The sequence below is a fragment of the Mustela nigripes genome, chromosome 3 (assembly GCF_022355385.1).
Source record: "Mustela nigripes isolate SB6536 chromosome 3, MUSNIG.SB6536, whole genome shotgun sequence".
Taxonomy (NCBI): Eukaryota; Metazoa; Chordata; class Mammalia; order Carnivora; family Mustelidae; genus Mustela; species Mustela nigripes.
Genome location: NC_081559.1, coordinates 14579977 through 14597101, shown reverse-complemented (window position 1 = coordinate 14597101; position 17125 = coordinate 14579977). Strand labels below are relative to the sequence as shown.

The following is a 17125-nucleotide window of genomic DNA, read 5'->3' as shown; positions in this document are numbered from 1 at the left end:
CAAAACCCTCAGATTGTTTTTCAGAGTCCATAGTCTCTCATGGTTCACCTCCCCTTCCAACTTCCCTCAACTCCCTTCTCCTCTCCATCTCCCCTTGTTCTCCATGCTATTTGTTATGCTCCAGAAATAAGTGAAACCATATGATAATTGACTCTCTCTGCTTGACTTATTTCACTCAGCATAATCTCTTCCAGTCCCATCTGTGTTGCTACAAAAGTTGGGTATTTGTCCTTTCTGATGGAGGCATAATACTCCATAGTGTATATGGACCACATCTTCCTTATCCATTCATCCGTTGAAGGGCATCTTGGTTCTTTCCACAGTTTGGCGACCGTGGCCATTGCTGCTATAAACATTGGGGTACAGATGGCCCTTCTTTTAAATATACAGTAATTTTTTTTAAGATTTTTTATTTGTTCATTTGACAGACAGAGATCACAAGTAGACAGAGAGGCAGGCAGAGAGAGAGAGGGAAGCAGGCTCCCCGCTGAGCAGAGAGCCCGATGCGGGACTCGATTCCAGTACCCTGGGATCATGACCTGAGCGGAAGGCAGCGGCTTAACCCACTGAGCCACCCAGGCGCCCACAGATGGCCCTTCTTTTCACTACATCTGTATTTTTGGGGTAAATACCCAGGAGTGCAATGGCAGAGTCATAGGGAAGCTCTATTTTTAATTTCTTGAGGAATCTCCACACTGTTCTCCAAAGTGGCTGCACCAACTTGCATTCTCACCAACAGTGGAAGAGGGTTCCCCTTTCTCCACATCCCCTCCAACACATGTTGTTTCCTGTCTTGCTAATTTTGGCCATTCTAAGTGGTGTAAGGTGGTATCTCAATGTGGTTTTAATTTGAATCTCCCTGATGGCTAGTGATGATAAACACTTTTTCATGTGTCTGATAGCCATTTGTATGTCTTCAGTGGAGAAGTGTCTGTTCATATCTTCTGCCCATTTTTTGATATGATTATCTGTTTTGTGTGTGTTGAGTTGAGGAGTTCTTTATAGGTCCTGAATATCAACCTTTTGTCTGTACTGTCATTTGCAAATATCTTCTCCCAAGGCCTACTCTTAACTGACTGAGCCAGCCAGGTGTCCCTTAAACTCTTAAATATTTCTTCAGGATCAAGTTGTCATTACACTTTTGTTACATAATTGGTTAAACACACACATACACACACACACACACACACACACAAAACCTCCACACCAAAAAAAAATTTGATAAAGCAGTAAAAATAAGGAAATTTCCATTGGAAATGCATCTCTCCAGATGGACAGGCAGTTTTTCAATTAGTTCATGTATTTATGAGTGAATACTGTTTGTTACTAGTATTAGCCATGATTCAATATCAACCTTATTCCTGTTTTTGTTTTAATACATATAAAACCTAAAAAACATTTTTCACAAAAATAATAAGATGGGACACTGTTATAGCAACATTATTTAATTTTTGGCAGTGCTTTTGAGAGACCAAAAATCATATGAAAATATGATTAACTAGGCATATATATATATATATATATATATAATTATGTTTATTTTATATTTTTGGTCTGTTACCTCACCTTCACATCTCAATTAGGTCCTCTTTGCATTTTACTGAAAAGAAAGAATTAGAAACATCTTTTTGCCGATTGTTCTCCATTCTCCACCCTCCCCACATATCCTCAGATCATTCTCTGCATTCTTTGCCCTGTATTGTGACTATTGGAGCAAATTCCCACAGACTACACCCCCTGGGCTCCCTTGTAAACTTGCCTCCAGTTGGGTTCCACCAACAGGGAGCATCAATATGCTGAGCCTGAGAAGAAAGCAGGTTTCGAAGCTTCCGTTTTGCTCCTCATCCAGCTCCGAGCCATGTTATCCCGCAGGCGCCTATCCCCGTCTGCCCACAGCTGAGGTAGTCTCCTCCTCTGGTCCTCCAGCCCTCTCGGAGCCACAGTACTATCATTTTCTCTCCTTGACCTCTCAGATCTAGGGCTGATGATGGTTTCCCCTGCTGCTAGTCTCTGCATAGTTCGGCGTCCCTTGTTGGTGTCATAACCTTGCTGACACCCCTGTGTATCATTCCTTCATTAAAATCTTCTGAACGATCTGAGTCAGATACTGTTTTTAAAACAGGAACGGGCCCTTGAAACAAGATGGAATTCTGGGCCAGGTTAAACACATATTTGACAACCTCATGAAGGACAGACACCTGCCCTTGATAGTGTGGAATGCAATGGCAACAAGATGATTCAGATTGTCGCTGATGGTGGCATGGGATGGAAGGCCAGTAGGGGACAAAACAATGGGTGGTCACATACCTCTTGATGACAACAGTAGGGATTATGAAAGATTGTGAAGTGGATGGCTATTTCCAACTGCATTATAGATCTTACCGAAGGGGAAAAATAAGTTCTCAAAACAAGGTAGAGATGAAGAACCAGAAACCCTCCAAGGTGGTCTCAAAAGGATTTCCTATCTTGTGCAGCTGCAGGGCTGATACGGCCGAATATCAGACCTAGAGTCTAATTGTGCAGGTTATAGGGTTTCGATGCTTAGTTAAAAGCACAACCTTGTAGAGCCTCTTATTGTGGAGGGCACAGATTGCATGGAGCAGTGGGTGTGGTGCATTAACAATGAATTCTGGAACACTGAAAAGAAATTTAAAAAATAAGTAAAAAGGGGCACCTGGGTGGCTCAGTGGGTTAAGCCGCTGCCTTCGGCTCAGGTCATGATCTCAGGGTCCTGGGATCGAGTCCCACATCGGGCTCTCTGCTCAGCAGGGAGCCTGCTTCCCTCTCTCTCTCTCTCTGCCTGCTCTCCATCTACTTGTGATCTCTCTCTGTCAAATTAAATAAAATCTTTAAAAAAAAAATAAGTAAAAAGTAAAAAAGGAAAAAAAAAAGAAAATTGTGTTGATAGGGGTGCCTGGGTGACTCCGTTGGTTAAGTGTCTGCCTTCAGCTCAGGTCATGATCTCCAGGTCCTGGGATCGAGACCTATGTTGGGTTCCCAGTTCAGTGGGGAGTCAGCTTCTCCCCTTCCCCCTGCCTCTCCCCTTGATTGTGCTCTCTTTGTCTCTCTCTCTCTCAAATGAATAAATAAAATATTTTTTAAAAGAAAATAAAATTTTATTGATAATTCCAGTTGCTACTGTCTCAACAGAGCAAAATTTCTTCAATTTTAAAAAATTGGCACCTGGGTGGCTCAGTAGGTTGGGCGTCTGCCTTTGGCTTAGGTCATGATCCCAGGGGCCTAGGATCCAACCCCAGTCCCCCCACTTATGCTCTCTGGCTCTCTCTCTCTCTGTCAAATAAATAAAATCCTATTAATTAATACATAAATAAATTAATTTAAAAACTATCCTTTAGGGCATCTGGGTGGCTCAGTTAGTTAAGCAACTACCTTTGGCTCAGGTCATGATCCCAGTGTCCTGGGATCAAGTCCCACATTGGGCTCCTTGCTCGTCAGGGAGCCTGCTTCTTCCTCTGCCTCTGCCTGCTTGTGCTCACTCTCTCTCCCTCTCTCTCTCTGACAAATAAATAAAACCTTAACAACAACAACAACAACAACTATCCTTTATATGAATTATGCCTCAATAAACCTGAAAAGATTATTTTAAAAAAAATCTATCCAAGAAATACTATGACCCAAAGCAGGCTAATTTGGCATAAGTGCCAACAGAACATGAAAGATATGAAGATCTTGATTACAAAAATAGGGATTACAAAAATTGCTGAGACGAAGGGAAGAAAATTAACTTTATGGAATAAATGAATTATGTGTCTATTTTATTTTTTGCTCAAACACACTAGACCATTACAGAACACCCGGACATGTGCAATAGTTAAGTAAAGCTAGTTTTGTTAGTTTATTGACCTTCAGTCATAAAAACCATAGCTTTACACATGTTTTAATTCTGTCATTATGAAGGTGTATTTTTAGGGCAGAAAGATAGAATATCATTTATGTAACAGTTTGTTAACTTCCTTTGTGAGTTGTATTTTGACACATCAACAAAATCCATACCAACATTCCCATCTCCCTAAACCTGTAGACTTCTTTCCTCTATAGCAGGAGCCCATAGGCCTTTTCCTGTAAAGGACCAGATAATAAATATTTCGGGCTTTGAGAGCCATCAGGTCTCTGTTGCAACAACTTAATATTGCCATTGTAGCATGAAAGCAGCCACAGACAATACATAAATAAATAAATGTCTTCCAATAAAACTCCATCTACAAAAATAGATGGGGCCCCACAATCCTTAGTTTGCTGACCCCATAAAACAGTATGCTGGGGTATAGCCAGCATCTCAACTAGAATGACTCAGCCAGTGTTGAATCCAGGCTTCAGTTAACCAAACAGGCACATATTCAGATCCAGTATCGGGGGGGTACTCAAGCTAACACTAAAATCTCAAATCCCGAATGAATGAAACCATATAAATATACTTGGCCCTTACTATTTTATATATATATATATATATATATATATATATATATATATATACATACATATATATTTGTTTTTAAAGTTTTTACCTCAGTAATCTGTACACCCAACGTGGGGCTTGAACTCACAACCCTGAGATCAAGAGTTGCGTATTCTTCTGACTGAGCCAATCAGACACCACTGTTTTATCCTTTTTAAACAGATATGCCTAGAATCCACCCCGGTACATGCTTCCTAGTTTCTCTCTGACGCAACAGATCTTACTGTTTGTTTGCTGTATAAGCCAGTGTTCTTCCCCAGGTTCAGACAAAAGGAGGTGCACTGTGTGTAAAGAAATTTATTATTTTTTTAAAATATGAAACACTTCACAAATTTGAGTGTCATCCTTGCCCAAGGGCCACTTTAATTTTCTCTGTATCATTCCCATTTTAGTATATGTGCTGCCGAAGCAAGCGCTGTGTGTAGAGAATTTTAAAGCAATAATAAACCAACTAAATGTCTTCTGCTTTTTATGATCACGATGTGGTGGCAATTGTAAAAATGTCGGTAATAAATTCCTCCATTCTGCTGGGGGTGCCCCATCAGCAGAATGTTGGATTATTCCCCCTAGGAACTGAACAGGCGTTTCTCTTCCTGGGTCACGAGGAGTTTAACTCTTTTTTTTTTTTTTTTTGAGTTTAACTTTCTTTTTTTTTTTTTTAAAGATTTTATTTATTTATTTGACAGAGAGAGATCACAAGCAGGCAGAGAGGCAGGCAGAGAGAGAGAGGAGGAAGCAGACTCCCTGCTGAGCAGAGAGCCCTATGTGGGACTCAATCCCAGGACCCTGAGATCATGACCTGAGCCGAAGGCAGCGGCTTAACCCACTGAGCCACCCAGGTGCCCCCATGTCAACACAATTTTAAAAGCAATATTTACATTCAGAAATGAACCAAAATTTTACCTATTTTATTTGACTGTAATGGAATTATTATAAATGGTAACATTTTTATTGCAGGAAATATAAAATAATTTAAATTTATCATAACAGTTGTATCACTTACATTGTGATTTTTTCACCATTTCTCAAAGCAATAACTTTATCTGTGCAGTAATATAAAGTAATATAAAGAATTTTGCTTCTATTATGTCTAGATCTGCATTAAAATGTAAGAGTAGTTTAATATAGAAAATTGATCATAAGCTGCCTGTTGTAACCATTGTGGCCACCATAATAATTCTTGAGTGCTTCTAGTTCATTAATTGAAACCCAAAGAGAAGAAGAGAATGATTGCTGAGCACTGCTGGGAAATGATATTTCATTATGCAAGAATCGATTGTGTTTATGCTACTGAGAACAAAGACTTGACAAATTAATTTATCTATTTTATCTACTTGCTCAAATCCTCTTTCCACTCATATATTCTTCTCCAACTTGAGCATGAGCACAGCCTATAAACCTTTATAGCACTTAGATGCAGTCACATTTTATTTCAAAGATAAAAGACATGAGATGTGAAGTATTTCCCCGAAGCCTGAGCAGTATTCACTATGAGAATAATGTTGAAAGTTTAGTTTCACTGTACAAATACTGACCACTAAATCCTGATAGGACACCAAATCCTGATTTACTCACGTGCTCTTTAATATTAAGTTTTTTAATGAATTCATGATATGTGGCATTTTTCAAGCATGCGACCCATTATGTATATAATATTCTATTATATATATATATAATATATATATTATATATAATATATATAATATATATAATATATATATAATATCTACAACAACCAAATTATGGAAACAGCCCAAGTATCCACGTCATAATGAATAAGTCTATGTCATATATGAGGTGGATACTTGGGCTGTTTCCATAATTTGGTTGTTGTAGATATTATATATATATTATATATATTATATATATTATATATAATATATATATTATATATATATATAATAGAATATTATATACATAATGGGTCGCATGCTTGAAAAATGCCACATATCATGAATTCATTAAATATTCATATATATATTATATATATAATATATATATATATATATATGACGTGTCTTTATTCATCAGTTGATGGATACTTGGGCTGTTTCCATAATTTGGTTGTTGTAGATATTGCTGCTATAAATATCAGGGTATAGATATCTCTTTAAATTGGTATTTTTGTATTCTTCGGTAAAACCTAGTAGTGTGATTACTGGATTATAGGTAGTTCTATTTTTAACTTTTTGAGGAATCTCCGTCCTGTTTTCCAGATTGGTTGTACTAGTTTGTATTCCCACACTTGGTAGTTAGTCTTAAAGAATGAATTCTTCTGAACTCTCTGAGCCTCTGGTAATCATATACTTCTCAGGCTGTAATTTCTCTGCCCATTTGCAGTCACAATGGAGCCAAGTCACAAAGGAGTCTAAGTTATGCTCAAGTAGATCGCCTGGATTCTACACATATTTCCTCTGTCCCCATTATGGAATACCAGCTTTACTTTTTCCTAATGATCTAGATGAATTACTCCACACAGGATGGCGACTCCTTGCCTGCTAGTCCTTGCACAAAAGGAAACCAAAGTTTAAAAAAATAAAATAAAATAAAAAGGAAACCAAACGTCCAGGAAACAGCTGTATCTTAAAACTCAGTGGGACTCTTGATTTGTTTTCTAATAGAAGTGTGCCCCTTTGGGGGACTAGGACCCCCACAGAATCTGGATTTGTGTGGCTGGGAAGCACAAAGTCTCCCCATGGATCATTAAGAGTAAAAGTCAGAGGGGTGCCAGGGTGGCTCAGTTGTTGCGTCTGTCTTTGGCTCAGGTCATGATCCCAGGGTCCTGGGATCCAGCCTTGCATCGGGCTCTCTGCTCAGCGGAGAACCTGCTTCTCCCTCCTCCTCTCCCCCTGCTTGTGTTCCCACTCTTGAGGTCTCTCTGTCAAATAAATAAATAAAATCTTTAAAAAAAAAAAAAAAGAGTAAAAGTCAGAGGGCTTACTTCCGCTTCCACTCCTTGATTCCCAGACCCATGTTTTATTCTATTTGGAGCCATAACACCATGTAAAAATCCTTGACTCAATGAGAATAGTGAATCTTAAAGGACAGCTCCTCATCTTTGTACAGTATTGCATCTAAGCCAATGCTTCAGCAAATTGTTCCAATACTTCATCAAAATGGCAACTTTGTGGATGATGCATGTGGTAGGACCAGTGGATCCCGTAGTCTGGACTGTCTCCAGCACCAAAATAAAGTGGGCTCTTTGGTCCAAGGTGATGTTATGTGCGATCCCTTGCCAGTGAATCAAATACTCCACGGTCCTTAAAACAACGGTGCTGGCTGAAGTCCTGTAGACACATAAGGTAAGAATACATAAAATACATGTCTGTTCTATGAGAATGGATCTCTAGCTCTTCCAGCATTGAAAGGATCTAAAATAACTAACTTGCCAGCAAGTGGCCCATTGAGCTCTTTGAGGAATGGTACTGAGTGCTAAGCATTGATCTTCGTTGCTGGTAAGCTGGACGTTCAGTGGTGGCAATAGCTAGACCAGCCTCGGTAAATGGAGAGTTCATGCTGCTGAACCCAGGTATAGCCTCCATTTCTGTCATTGTGGCTATTTCTTCCATGCGCCATTTTGCCAACTCTGGGGTGGCCAAAGCAGGGGCTACCTGCCGTTCACTGGAATGGTTGTTTTATCCACTTGATTGTTGAATGCCTCTTTCATGGTGGGTGGGCTCTTAGTGTTAATAGGTGACTCAAAGATTTTAACCCTTTTTCCCCACTCCCATGTGTCCATCTACATACCTCTTAACGCAGACTCTTTTTTCCTCAATCTTAAAATCGTTCCCCATTCATACCTCTGACCAGCTGGCCAGGCCGTTCATCACTGCCCATGATTCCGTAGATATTCTAACCTAGGGCCTCTTCTCTTTCCACACTAAATGAATGACCAGGTGCAGCACTGAAGATCTGAGACTGAGATGGTTTCCCCCACTGCCATTGTCTTTCAGGACCATCCGTAAGTAAGGCTTCAATTCTCCTGCTACCCATTTTTGGCTTTACCCACATACTGAGTCATTTCATCTATAAATCAGGCTTCGGCTTTTTATTCCTCCTCCATCTGGTTATACAGGATCACCTATAAAATAAAACGTCTCAGCTGAGGAAGGGGCACTAATACTAGAGTAGTGAATACTTTGGGGATCACGGCTACTTGCTCATGCAACTTGCCTCTGCCCTGTGGTCCTTAAGACTTGGTGGTCCGACGAGACCTAAATCAATGATCAGTGGTACTGGTAAACTAAGTCTTTACAAGAAAGGCATTAACTGTCATTTTGTCCTGGAGATATCCTTTCATTGATGTTTGTACAGCAACAACATTAGAAGGTAAAGATGGTCTTCCTTTGGAAGAGAAGGCAGGTTTGCTTACTTATCAGTAGAAGTCTCCTTCCAGGGCAAAGGTCAGACAGGTTTTCTTGCAGTTGGTTATAAAACATTCAGCTTCCCTAAACTCAGAGTCTTCAGTTGTGATGCAAGATTGTGAAATGTATGTTTATGATTTCATTTACTTAATGGTTGTTAGTTTGACATTTAGGTCTATCATTCACTTCAAGTTAATTTGTAAGGTAAAGGTAAGAGATTATTTTATTCCATATGGATAACCAGTTCCAGACCATTTGTTGAAAAGACTTTTCTTTTCCCCACTGATTTTGATGCATTTGTAGACGACTAATTCATCATATTATGTATGGATGTGTCTAAAGGGCTTCTATATTATTCCATTCATCTACTTGTCTTTAAAAAAAAAAAAAGATTTAGGGGCACCTGGGTGGCTCAGTGGGTTAGAGCCTCTGCCTTCGGCTCAGGTCATGATCCCAGGGTCTTGGAATCAAGCCCCGCATCAGGCTCTCTGCTCATTGGAGGGCCTGCTTCCTCTTCTCTCTGCCTGCCTCTCTGCCTATGTGTGATCTCTGTCTGTGAGATAAATAAAATCTTAAAAAAAAAAAAAAAGATTTATTGGGGTGCCTGGGTGGCTCAGTGGGGTAAGCCTCTGCTTTCAGCTCAGGTCATGATCCCAGGGTCCTGGGATTGAGCCCCGCATCGGGCTCCCTGCTCGGTGGAAAGCTTGCTTCCCCCTCTCTCTCTGCCTGCCTCTCTGCCTACTTGTGATCTCTGTCTGTCAAATAAATAAATAAAATCTTAAAAAAAATTATTTTAGAGAGAGAGCAAGTGGGGGGGGGGATAGAGAGAGAGAATCTTCAAGCAGGCTCCACACGGAGAGAGGAGCCTGACACAGAGCTCAATCTCAAGACCGTGAGATCATGACCTGAGCCAAAACCAAAAGTTGGATACTTAACCGACTGAGCCAACCAGGCATCCCAAATAGCTCGTATCTTTTAAAATATTTGAAATTAAATTCTAACTTTGGATATTGATAGAACTCAAATTTTCCTTTAGCAAACGCCTTTTCATCCTGGTTAACTTGCTGGTTTACTAGCTAAAAACAAAATGTTTCATAAATGATACACATCCCCGGGTGCCTGGGTGGCTCAGTGGTTGAGCCACTGCCTTCGGCTCAGGTCATGATCTCAGGGTCCTGGGATCGAGTCCCGCATCGGGCTCTCTGCTCAGCGGGGAGCCTGCTTCCCTCTCACTCTCTCTGCCTGCCTCTCTGCCTGCTTGTGATCTTTCTCTGTCAAATAAAATAAATAAAATCTTAAAAAAAAAAAAAAAAGATACACATCCCCATTTCAAATCTCCATGTTCTTTTACTGTGTAAGATTTGTGGAACACTAATTACAAATGTAAGATTTGTGGAAACTAATTATATCATTTTGTAAGGAAATAATCTGGCACAAGTAGCGAAAGAGAAAGAATGCAAACTGGTATCTGTTATTGGCTTTTTGTGTTCATTACTGTGTCAGGCTGAATAATGGCACCCAAATACGTCCTCATCCTAATCTCAGGAATTAGTGAATGTTATCTTACAGGGTAAAATAAAGTCACCTTTGTAGACTAGGTGATTATGCTAAGAATCTTGAGATGGGGAAGACAAATTTGGATGATCCATGTGGGCTCAACATGATCACAACAGGCCTAATAGGAGGGAGGCAGAAAGAGTCAGAAGCAGAGAAGTTGGCAGTGGGATGATGGAAGCAGAGGCTAAGGTGATAAGCTTTCAAGATGGAGAAAGTGGCCACAGACCACGGAACATAGAGGACCATGAGAAGCTGGAAAAAGAAAAAGATTTTCCCTACCAAGCCTCCAGAAAACAGCCTGCTGACACTCTGACCTTAGCTCAGTGAAATTGGCTTTGAATTTCTGACCTCCAGAACTGTAAGAGGGGATTTATGTCATTTTAAACCACTAAACTGTGCTAATTTGTTACAGCAGCCACAGAATGTAGTATAATCCTCTTTTAAATAAAATGACATAAAAGGAGAAGAGCCAAGTTATCTAATGTTGTGATCAATAATACCCATCAGTTAAATATTATTTTATAGTAAAGGTAATTAGATTCACGGTGTCAGCTATCCACTTCAAAGAAACTTACCTTTTTTTTTAATTTAAGATTTTATTTATTTATTTGACAGACAGAAATCACAAGTAGGCAGAGAGGCAGGCAGAGAGAGAGAGAGGAGGAAGCAGGCTCCCCGCCAAGCAGACATACCCATGTGGGGCTTGATCCCAGGACGCTGGGTCATGACCTGAGCTGAAGGCAGAGGCTTTAACCTGCTGAGCCACCCAGGCACGCCTACTTTGCCTCTCTTATTAAGATTACTCCTTGCCTAGAAGTCAAACTATCACTCTTTGCAGATGATATGGTACTGTATGTGGAAAACCCAAGAGATTCCACTCCCAAACTGCTAGAACTTGTACAGGAATTTAGTAAAGTGTCCGGATATAAAATCAATGCACAGAAATCAGTTGCATTTCTCTACACCACCAACAAGACAGAAGAAAGAGAAATTAGGGAGTCAATCCCATTTACAATTGCACCCAAAACCATAAGATACGTAGGAATAAAACTAACCAAAGAGGCTAAGAATCTATACTCAGGGGCGCCTGGGTGGCTCAGTGGGTTAAGCCGCTGCCTTCAGCTCAGGTCATGATCTCCGGGTCCTGGGATCGAGTCCCGCATCGGGCTCTCTGCTCAGCAGGGAGCCTGCTTCCTCCTCTCTCTCTCTGCCTGCCTCTCTGCCCACTTGTGATCTCTCTCTGTCAAATAAATAAATAAAATCTTAAAAAAAAAAAAAAAGAATCTATACTCAGAAAACTATAAAGTACTCATGAAAGAAATTGAGGAAGACACAAAGAAATGGAAAAATGTTCCATGCTCCTGGATTGGAAGAACAAATATTGTGAAAATGTCTATGCTACCTAAAGCAATCTACACATTTAATGCAATCCCTATCAAAATCCCACCCATTTTTTTCAAAGAAATGGAACAAATAATCCTACAATTTATATGGAACCAGAAAAGACCTCGAATAGCCAAAGGAATATTGAAAAAGAAAGCCAAAGTTGGTGGCATCACAATTCCAGACTTCAAGCTCTATTACAAAGCTGTCATCATCAAGACAGCATGGTACTGGCACAAAAACAGACACATAGATCAATGGAACAGAATAGAGAGCCCAGAAATAGACCCTCAACTTTATGGTCAACTAATCTTCAACAAAGCAGGAAAGAATGTCCAATGTAAGAAAGACAGTCTCATCAACAAATGGTGCTGGGAAAATTGAATGGCCACAGGAGGAAAAATGAAATTGGACCATCTCCTTACACCGCACATAAAAATAGACTCAAAATGGATGAAGGACCTCAATGTGAGAAAAGAATCCATCAAAATCCTTGAGAAGAACACAGGCAGCAACCTCTTCGACCTCAGCCGCAACAACATCTTCCTAGGAACATAGCCAAAGGCAAGGGAAGCAAGGGCAAAAATGAACTATTGGGATTTCATCAAGATCAAAAGCTTTTGCACAGCAAAGGAAACAGTCAACAAAACCAAAAGACAACTGACAGAATGGGAGAAGCTATATGCAAACGATGTATCAGATAAAGGGCTAGTGTTCAAAATCTATAAAGAACTTAGCAAACTCAACACCCAAAGAACAAATAATCTAATCAAGAAATGGGCAGAGGACATGAACAGACATTTCTGCAAAGAAGACATCCAAATGGACAACAGACACATGAAAAATTACTCCACATCACTTGGCATCAGGGAAATACAAATCAAAACCACAATGAGATATCACCTCACACCAGTTAGAATGGCTAAAATAAACAAGTCAGGAAATGACAGATGCTGGCGAGGATGCGGAGAAAGGGGAACCCTCCTACACTGTTGGTGGGAATGCAAGCTGGTGCAACCACTCTGGAAAACAGCATGGAAGTTCCTCAAAAAGTTGAAAATAGAACTGCCCTATGACCCAGCAATAGCACTATTGGGTATTTACCCTAAAGATACAAATGTAGTGATCCAAAGGGGCACATGCACCGGAATGTTTATAGCAGCAATGTCTACAATAGCCAAACTATGGAAAGAACCTAGATGTCCATCAACAGACGAATGGATAAAGAAGATGTGGTATATATATACAATGGAATACTATGCAGCCATCAAAAGAAATGAAATCTTGCCATTTGCAACGACGTGGATGGAACTAGAGGGTATCATGCTTAGTGAAATAAGTCAATCAGAGAAAGACAACTATCATATGATCTCCCTGATATGAGGAAGTGGAGATGCAATGTGGGGGGTTAGGAGAAGAATAAATGAAACAAGATGGGATCGGGAGGGGGACAAACCATAAGTGACTCTTAATCTCACAAAACAAACTGAGGGTTGCTGGAGGGAGGGGGGTCGAGAGAGGGGGGTGGGGTTATGGACATTGTGGAGGGTATGTGCTATGGTGAGTGCTGCCAAGTGTGTAAACCTGACGATTCACAGACCTGTACCCCTGGGGAGAAAAATACATTATACGTGTATAAAAAAAAAAAGATTACTCCTTGCCAAGATAGAGATTTTTTTTTTTTGTGAAAGATAATGTAAGCAATGAGCTCCTTGAATAAGATTTGTCTCTACATTTTCCATAGCATATGTATCATATATTCCTTAATAATTTATTAATAACTTTTTAGTACATTTTTATTAAGAATCCCATACTTGTTACCTAATATCTAAACATATGTAGCAATAATCTGGATTCTTATAACTAATATGTCAATTGGCCTTTCATTAAAGTGAAATTAAAATTGTTTTACAATGGTGTATTTCCTTTTTAAAAAAATTTTTGGTTTATGATCTTATGAATCACAACTTACCTAACCGCCATCCTGATACATCTCATCATTCTTCAGATGACTGCCCGAGTCTGCTCTGATTAATGATATGCCGGGCTTACAATTTACATTCACAGGGCAATCAATGATCCTGCATTTCCTTGTTCTGATTTTTATTTTTTTTAATAATCTCCTCACTAAAGTGGGGCTCGAACTCATGATCCTGACTGAGATCATGTCGCATGCTCTTACAATTGAGCCAGCCAGGCACCCCCAATAGTATATTTTTAACCTCTGAACCTTTAATATAATTTCATTTGATCCCTAAACCATTACTAACGTTCTATTTTGTACACGAAGTAATTGAAACCAGATCTTTAGTTCCAGGTACATGCCCTTTCCATTCTATCACAGTTTATTAGACACAAGATAGTATCTCAGAATCTTGACCAATATTGTTGATCATAGATCAAAACTTCCTGTTTCAGTATACTTAAAAAATAGTAGTGACCCTAGTACACTAGTACATTAGAATCTATTGATGGTATGTAAGACAACTGTGAGAAATTAATTAAAGAATGAAGGTTTTTTTTTTTTTTTAATTTCATCCATTTATTTGACAGAGAGACAGAGCACAAGTATGGGAGCAGCAGGCAGAGGTAGAGGGAGAACCAGGTTCCCCACTGAGCAGGGAGCCCAATGTGAGGCTTGATTCCAGATCATGACCTGAGCCAAAGGCAGACGCTTAACAGACTGGGCCACCCAAGCACCCGAAGAATGAAGGTTGTCTTAAGAAAAAAACCACTAGAAATGAATATACTGCTTGCTATGGTGTTACAGACTATGTCACAAAAGCAAGACACTCTTTTTTTTTTTTTTAAGATTTTATTTATTTATTTGTCAGAGAGAGAGAGAGAGAGCGCAAGAGCGAGCACAGGCAGAGTGGCAGGGAGAGTCAGAGGGAGAAGCAGGCTCCCTGCAGAGCAAGGAGCCCGATGTGGGACTCGATCCCAGGACGCTGGGATCATGAGCTGAGCCGAAGGCAGCTGCTTAACCAACTGAGCCACCCAGGCGTCCCAAAGCAAGACACTCTTAATTAAACCTTTTACTGATCTGGCTTTGACTGTCCTGTGACTGTGAGATCTTACCAGATGAAATTAATGCAGGAAATTTCCAATTCTAACACCGTCTTCAATAAAAGTGTAGTATCATATATCGATGGCATCAGGCTAGAAAAAGGTTAATGTTCATTTCTGCGTGTTGTTACTCTGGATCTAGACAAAAGTACTTAGAAAGATCCTGACACAGAGCTTGGATTCTGTTTTATTATGGATTAGGATTTATTAGCAAACATAGGAGGATTAGGTCAACATTTAGACTGTCAAAAGTTGATGAATAAAAGACTTTAATTATGTGAAAGGAAAGAAAGTTAAGGAAAAAAAAAAAAGCCCAGCTTAATGTATTATTCAAGGAACTACAAATGGACATCTCTGGCTTATGATCATTTCCTGAGGGAGGAAATGTAACAAGTTTCTGAGGGGGCTTTAAAACCAAAGGCATAATATCTGTTGTTATATATAACAAAAACTGGTCAATTAACCTAACATTTATCTTGTACACACAGGACTGCAGAAGAAATTCTCATATGAAAGCAGTGATCAATTTGCTGCTTAACAAAAACTGTATTTAATCTCTTGCTCACTCAAATAATTTAGCCAAGGCTAAATTTTAATCAGACTATGATGTGAGAATTACAAATCAACTGAAGAAAGTAACATCATTTTTTTATTTGATTTGAACCCATTTTCATATACAAAGCTAATGTACTATGTACAAAATAAATGTATATTCTTAAAAACTGTTAGAATACAAATTTCCAAAGGACTAAAAAAAGTGCAAAATTCTCAATTATCTTCAATCATGCTATACAGAAACAAATCAAATATTAGCTCATATACACACACTGAAAAATTTTCAAACACAATGTAACAAAACAAAACATACATCTTATATATTCAACCTTAAAAAGATGAGGAAGGAAAGAATGTATTGCACCAAATTAACAGTAACTTAATTATAATGAGAAGACTAATCAAAATTATTTACACATCTTTATTAAAAATTTTCTCAACTTTAAGACCATTTTTTGGCATACAAATATTCACTGAGTCACAGTTTGCACAGTCAATAATTAGATATAAATAAGGCTTAAAATTCTCTTTTTCATGGTCAATTCCAGTAGAATAAATGAGAAGGACCGCTTAATGATAACTACACAACTGTTTGAATTCCTTAAATATTTAAGTAGCAGCACAATTTGCAAGTATTTTTCTTTAAAACAAGTAATTCTGAATTTTCAGCTGTCCTCCTCTGACTATGTGCACTCACATGCATTCAAGTCACTGTCACCCTCTATGAAAACACTGAAACGTTCCTATTTCATCCGGGTCCCAGAAAAACCAACATAAGAGACAAATCATATGTGGTTGATATTTTTCTGTCTTAATGGATTCCTTTTCATAGCAGTGCATCTGATAGACAATGTCTAGCTAAATCTCTGATTATTTTTTGCTAAATTTTTTGCTCCAAGTATATAAAAGCTAACCACTGGGGGAAGGAACGCCATACTCTTGAAGAGTTTCTCAAGAAAACAGACCAGCCATACAGTTTTCTAACAATTCTTCTTATGTAAAGTAAAGCTAATTATGAGACAAAGTATCCACAAGTATTTTTGATGGGAGTATTTTTGAATCACAGAGAGTAGTAACATGTTAGAAGAGGGGGAAAAAAAGTCTAAAATGTAAAAGATCTTCGACAGCAAGATCTGTTGTAATATGTCATAATTTTAGAAGAAGGTAGAAAGTATGATACTTTTAAAAGCAATCAAAATCCCAAAGGAAAAAATGAAGTTATTTTCTTTAATCCCTATATAAGAAATTAAGAGGCTGAATTTTTTCAGTTAGGTCTAACAATTGGTATCTCCTTACCAGAACCACTTCTAAAGTGTTTATGATTACTATGATTTTAACATTCTGAAGAGCAAAATAATGCCAATCACAGGTAAGCTTTTTCCTTCAAAATGCAAGACAGGCATTTGTTGAATTTATAGGTTGAGCCCACTAAATTTTTTTTTTTTTTGAGCCCATTAAATCTTAAAAACACATTGCTTGGATAGTGTAGGAAATGTTTCCAAGGGAAGGGACATCAAAAACAGCATTTTAACTTTAACTAGTTAGTACCCTGGCTACCAGAGAACCTCCGGTTTTAATACTTATTATTTTGAAATATATTATTACCAAAATAAAATTTTAAAACGTCCAATTGGAATAAAACTCTTTAAAAAGTTTATATTTTAATCAAAAAAATATAATTTTCTTTTTCAACCCTACCTAAATCCTAACTTTCTATTCTTAA

General features: G+C 38.7%; 1 non-coding gene across 1 annotated transcript; it reads right to left on the bottom strand.

Moving 5' to 3' along the window:
• Positions 1-4786: 4786 nt before the first annotated feature.
• LOC132014726 (U6 spliceosomal RNA) lies at positions 4787-4893 on the bottom strand. Its single transcript, XR_009403380.1, has one exon. It is a non-coding gene; the product is annotated as a U6 spliceosomal RNA (small nuclear RNA).
• Positions 4894-17125: the final 12232 nt, after the last annotated feature.